Here is a 7,130-nt window from a genome sequence, read left to right as displayed (position 1 = left end):
CTAAAGCAGTGTGCTCATAGTTTGTATGAGTCTGCACCAGACGGTTTCCTAGAGCTGACACATGCACTCTTTCTAAATCATAAAATATTTCCAATTAGTAACCACTTAAGAATCAAAATTCAACTACTTACAAGTGAGAAACAAATTACTCTTAAGAGTAGGCTGGCAAATACAGAAGTGGATGCTCACAGTCTTCTATTGGATGGAACACAGGGCCCCCAATATAGGATCTAGAGAAAGTACCTAGGTGGAACAGCAATATGAACTAACTAGTACCCCCCAGAGCTCATGTCTCTAGCTGCATATGTAGCAGAAGATGGTCTAGTTGCCCATCATTGGGAAGAGAGGCCCCTTGGTCTTGCAAACTTTATATGCCCCAATACAGGGGAATGCCAGGGCCAAGAAGTGGGAATGGGTGGGTAGGGGAGCAGGGCCGGGGGAGGGTATAGGAACTTTTGGGATAGCATTTGAAATGTAAAAAGGAAAATAGTTAATAAAAAGAAAACTTAAAAAAAAAAAAAAAAAGAGAGTAGGCTGTATGTCCAGCAGCTGATGGCCAAAAAAAAAAAAAAAAAAAAAAATCACTCAAGTGCATCTTTGGAGATTCCTTGTCTCATAATACTATGTAAGTTTTCTTTAAATTTTATTATTTTTTATTTTAAGATGTTATATTTTTCCTCTGTTTACCATATAGATCCTTTGTCTTCCATTTCTCCCTTGCTCATAATAAGTAATTGAGACTAATATGTCAGTAAGTTTTAAAATATTGAGGGTCTGATTTCCTTAGATATAATTGGATTCTTTATATTGCCTGATTTTCATTTTTGGTAGCAGGATAGATGACATCACCAGAAGATCCCTGAAGTTTCCAGATGGATGAGTAGGAAAACAATGTGTCATTTTTTCTTTATAATTTCTGCCACATAAAATAGAGCAGTAAATTCCAATGCTATTTAAGAGGATCTCAGCTTGTGGTTAAGGTCTATGAAACACTTCAGCCTTCATGCTTCTTAGCTCTCCTTTGCACCCAGCCCTGTGAAATGTTCACAGGTCCTCGATGACAATTCCCTCGAATAGAGCCAAATGTCTTCCAAGCTCAGTATACACAAAAATTCTCAGATCTTGTCTACATTAGCATGGCCTTATTCTAGGCATCCTAAAAAATGTATTACCGTGAGTTGATTTTACAAGGTAGTATTTCCAGGTTTAAACACATGCTGTGTCCTGGGTCGTATAACTGAACTACTTCACACCCCCTATCAACTTAGCCTTACAGAATTAGAAAATTACCACTACATACATTATATGAATGAGCTGTATCATTGAATGAATTATATAAAAATGGGATGTTTTCATGAAACATTATGATCATTCATTTTTAAATATGCATAAAAATCATGAAATTATTCATTTTAACTGTCTTCTATGTTTAACCATAAAATTTTAATTGTGTATATTCCTTGAATTTAGTCCAATATATAAAAATACAGAAGTTTAAACACATTTTACAAGTATACAATTGATTCAATAATTCTTTGCATTTGTAGACATATTAGTATTTTTTAAGTATTTACATATATATTCACTCTATACTTCAGGATGTGATTTAAAGAGAAGATAATAAGGAATGTAAATGAGTGTGGAAGTCTGTGAATAATGATTACAAAATTCTGTGTGCAACCCAGGACTATTACTATACAGAAAAATGTACAGAAAAAGAAAAGCAAACTCTTTCTTAGAAATCCAAATAGGTGTACATACTTAAAAGTTAACTCTGATATAAACATATATATGTATATATATATATATATATATAGTTATTTTATATACTTTATTATACATATGTTATGTATTATGTTAATATGGTATATTTCATAGTATATATTATACAGTATGTATAATACACACACACACACACACGTGTGTGTGTGTGTGTGTGTGTGTGTGTGTGTGGAATTTATATGAGCCTGAACAATTACAAATGTGGATGATTGCAACTAGCCGTTAGGGTGAACAACACAGGGCCCCAATGGAGGAGTAAGAAAGAGAAGGGGTTTGAAACCCATAGGAAGAACAACATCAACCAATCAGACCCCTAACTCCAGAGCCCCCAGAGTACCACAACCAACCAGAGAGTCACACAGAGGAACCCATAGCTCCAGCTGAATATGTAGCAGAAGATGGCCTTGTAGGGCAGCAATGGGAGGAGATGGCCTTGGTCTTGTGAAGGCTTGATGCCCCATGCAGGGGAATTCCAGGGCTGAGATGTAGGAATGGGTGGGTGGGTAGGGGAACACCTTCATAGAAGCAGGGGGTGGAGCAAAGCCATAGGACATTTTGGGGGACATGGGGGAACAGAGAAACAGGATAATAATTGAACTGTAAATAAAATATCCAAATAAAAAATAAATATTAATATACAATGGGAAAATTAATTCACATATTAATAGTATTCTTATGATTTTTAAGACAAAAATCCTATGCACTTTATCATCTCTTTATAATTAGAATATAAAAATATGGGATATAATTTATTTTCCACACTTAGGACAAAATATGTATTCTATTGTTCCCTTCCTCTTCTGCCAACCCCCTTCTTTTTCCCTATAGTCCTCTTCCTACTTTCATAACATTTTCTTAAAGGTTGAATGAATTCTACTGGGATCCTGACATATGTCACACCTTACCCTCAAGAAGCAATTCAGAGCATAAGGCAGAATGAATGTAACCAACAGAGAAATATGATGAAAATTTTGCAATCATGAAATTATGATAACAAATCCACTGCACTCTTGAACTCACAGCAACTACTGTTACTTATACAAGATGTACACAAGGTTGGGTTGATGACATGCTGTCCGCTATCATTGAGGAAACAGGAGATCCTGAGAGCTTATCACTATGAATATATATGTGCAGTGAATGATGCATGAGTAAGGAGACACTTTCTTCAGTGGTATGGCTATTGCTACGTGCTTTTTTATCTTGCCATTTTGATCATCACTGGAATCACAAGAATGTTCTATATATTCCTGTATTTGCAATATTTTACCTTCCTTCTAGCTTCTGCCATCTTTCAGCCATACTCACTATCAGATTCATAATCTAGTATAATTATTATTGCATATATGTGCAGATATATACAACCTTCTGTAATTTTTACTTAAATATGTGTGAATGTCTGTTTGTATATGTATGTGCATATGTGTGTGCAAGTGTGTATGTTTTTGTATGTGCATGTATGTGTGTACATATGTGTACATGTCTGTATGTGTGTGTGTTTGTGTAGGGTATGTTTAAGACTGTTTGCTGAAGAATGGATAGCCTATAGAGTATTCTTCTCTAAAAATGCATAATTTTCTTTCTTTCAGCAGCCATTATTTTGGAGAATACCTTTCTATAGTAAGTTGTACTTAATTATTTTTTGAAATGAAGCAACTTTTTGCATCTGATGCATATGTATATATTCTCTTTATCATGTATTCGCTATCGTTTTGTTGCTGATTCCTTGATTTTGTTAAACATTACCTTCATCCAACATTGTATAGTAGGTATTTTGTTGTTGTTGTTGTTTTTGATATGGATGTCAGCATATTATAGCATCAAAGGCTCATCCTGTGCATTCCATCGACTCCTCTCCCACACAGTGCCTTGCATATGCATGATATGTTCTCTAAATTATGGAAATATCTTGGATAAATGTTCATCACAATTTTCCTAAAAATTTCATTAATATTTCATGGATATTTACAAAGTTACTTTAGCTTATATAGAAAACTTATAATAAATGTGAGAGAAAAAATATCTTATGAAGTGACACACACAACACATTATATATTACAGTAAAATTTGAATTTTCATGGTAGTTTTTATTAAGAATATCTGGTGTATAAAATAGTTTAAATATAGTTTTGTGGGTTTCTTTCTTTTTTCACTATGAAAGAAGGCATTTATTTGGAGCCTTACTTACAAATTCAGCATTATAATTTATTGTGATCATGTTGAAGGGAATGCCGACATGAATGGCACACAGAGTACTAGGGAAGGAGCTGAGAGCTACATCCTGACCTGCAGGCAGAAGGAGAAAGCCACTGGGACTACCATGGGCTTTTGAAAATCCAGAACCTACTTCCAGTGACACAACTCCTCCAACAAGACCGCACCCACTCCAACAAGGCTCTACTTCCTAAGCCTTCTAAGCCTTCTAAGCCTCTTCAACTCAGGGCCAAACATGCAAATTTATAAGCCTATAGGCACTATTCTTTGAAATACAAACCTGAGAAGTGGATCGTGATTTTCAGTCTGTATTGCTTGTTTTATATTTCCCGACTAGTCTAAAACTCATTGGAAAGCTTAGGTTACAGCCAGAATTTCCATCATCTTAAAGTGATGGTACATTGTGACCAACAGGAAATAGGCACATGAATAAAATAAAAGTATCTGTGCCGTACATCTGAGGCTGTACATCCTCAAAATAGCCATCTAAGGAAAGATGCAGGGTGTGTCTATAAAATCATGTTTCAGTGCAAATTATTATATCCATGAAGTACAGTAGATGCTTCATATCCCTAAATACACATCTAAACAAAGAAGTAGGGTGTGTCAGCTAAAACATGACTATAGCAAGTTGATTTGCCTTTGATAAGAGCAAATATAGTGTGGTAGTGCAAATGTGGCCAATTTTGCAAATATGAAAAAGATGATCTTTGCTGTAGTCTTATAACTGGCCAGATTGGAATGGGAAGTTGGAGATTAGAGAATATGTAAACATGTTGAGCACCACAGGCCCATAATAACAGTAACAGGTTGTAGCATCCTACATATTGGCAGTACAGAAAGATATCTTTTAATGAACTGGCAGGATTACACATACTTCACAGCTACAACCATTCATCTGCAACTATTTCTAAATAATCTTCTGAGACTATTAGTACATCAACTCATACTCTAAGCAGGGAAAAAATGAGAAAACAATATAGATATAGAGATCAACAATATGAAAGACTTTAGCATATTTCTTATATTAATTATGGCTTACATGTATCACAAGACTAAAATAAATGATTAAGCAAAATTATTTTAAATTTTATAAAAGTTTTTATAAAACTTTGCAAATAAACAAAAACATCTCACATAAAAACTAACCACACCAAACTTACTTTTATTAATAAAGAAAAAGTTTTACCAGAAGAAATGAAAGCATGAAATTTTAATGAAAATATTACAATAAGTCTTTGTGATATGGAACAAATGACAATTCTACATATAGAGAGCCATAGTAATCTTAACATTTTGTGGATTATTTTTATTTGTATTTATATTTAGTCATTTTTAAGCCATGGTGTTCTTCTCTAGAGCACCCAGGAGGCATTTTAAATTATTAACAAAATAAAGTAAGTAGGATAAAACAAAAGATATCATGTAAGTTAGACAAGGCAAATCAATAGGAGATAAAAGTCCCAAGAAAGTTCCAAAATAAGAAACCTGCTCATTCACACACTCATGAGTCCCATAAAAGTATTATACTGAAAGATATAATACATAAGCACTGGGCCTGGTGACCACCTATCTCAGCCCTGTGTTTGCTGCTTCAGTCTCTGAGTTCATAAGAGCTAAGTTGATTAGAGGGCCTTGTTCTCCTGGTGTCCCCTATACTCTCTGGTTCCTACACCCTTTTTGTTTCCTTTCCCTTGGGGTTCCCTGAGCTTTGAGGGAAGTGGTTTCATGGAGACATCTCATTGAGTTTTCTCTTTTCCAGGATTATAGCCCCTCCCTCTGTCTACATGTAGGTCTGCCTGTGGGTCCCTCTGTATTTGGCTCTATCTTCTGCAAGAAGAATCTTCTCTGATGATGGCTGAATAACACATTTCTTTATTGGCTAAAGATACTGAACATTTCTTTAAATGTTTCTCAGCCATTCTTCTATTATTAACTCATTGCTTCTATCTGTACCTCATTTTTAAATTGGATTATTTGGTCCTTTGTTTTTTGAATTCCTTATATATATATATTTGATATCAGGTATAGTGTTGGTAAAAATCTTTTCCTGTTTTGTATACAGCTCCTTTGTCTGACTGATAAAGTTTTTTTTTTCCATGAAGGGCTTTTGATTTAATGTGGTCCCAGTTATTATTCATATATATTATTTACTGGTTGAGAGTTACTGCTTGAGAGTTTAAGTGTATTTCCAATTTTTTTTTCTATCAAGTTCAATGTATCTGATATTATGTTGAGGTCTTTGATCCAAATGGAGTTGAAATTTGAGGAGGGTTTTAAGTATATATTTATTTGCATTATTCTACATGTAGACAGCCAGTTAGACCAGCACCATTTATTGAAGATGCTGTCTTTTTCCAGTATATATTTTTGGCTTCTTTATCAAAAATCAGGTGTCCATATATGAGTGGACTTGTGTTTAGATATTCAATATGATTCCACTGACGAATGCGTATATTTGCATAGTTGTGTATATTTGAATACCATGTAGACTTTTTATTGCTATAGCTATAGTTTTACTTAAAATCAAGGAATAATGAGAGCTACAATTTCTTTATTGTTTAGGATTTTTAGAGCTGTTCTGGGTCTTTTCTGTTTCCATATGAATCTGGGAATTGTCCCTTCAAGGTCTGTGAAGAATTGTGTAGGGATTTTGTTGTGGATTGCATTGAATTTGTTTCTTATTTTTAGTATAATGACCACTTATACTATGTAACTTCTACTGATTCATGAGGGTGTGAAAATTTCTGATCTCCTAATACTTTCTTAATTTTACTTCATTAAAGATGAGGTTTTTATGAATCATGTCTTTTACTTGCTTGATTAGAGTTATCCCATCATATTTTGTATTATTTTTGACTATTGTGATAGGTGTTGTTTCTCTGATTTTTTTTCCTCAGACTGTCTGTCAATTGTATAAAAAGTACTTTTACTGAATTTTATATATTAGACCATCCAGGCATCTCTGGGATAATGACGCTTGATCATATTAGATATATTTTTCTATGTTTTCTTGGAGTTTGCTTTCAAATATTTGTTGAGTATTTTTGCATCTGTTCCTATTTTTTGGAATGTTTTGAGGATTATTGGCATTAACTCTTCAGGAAAGTATGGTAGAATTATGAGCTACAACA

Source organism: Mus caroli, chromosome 3 (assembly GCF_900094665.2).
Source record: "Mus caroli chromosome 3, CAROLI_EIJ_v1.1, whole genome shotgun sequence".
NCBI lineage: Eukaryota > Metazoa > Chordata > Mammalia > Rodentia > Muridae > Mus > Mus caroli.
This window is presented reverse-complemented; position numbering follows the sequence as displayed.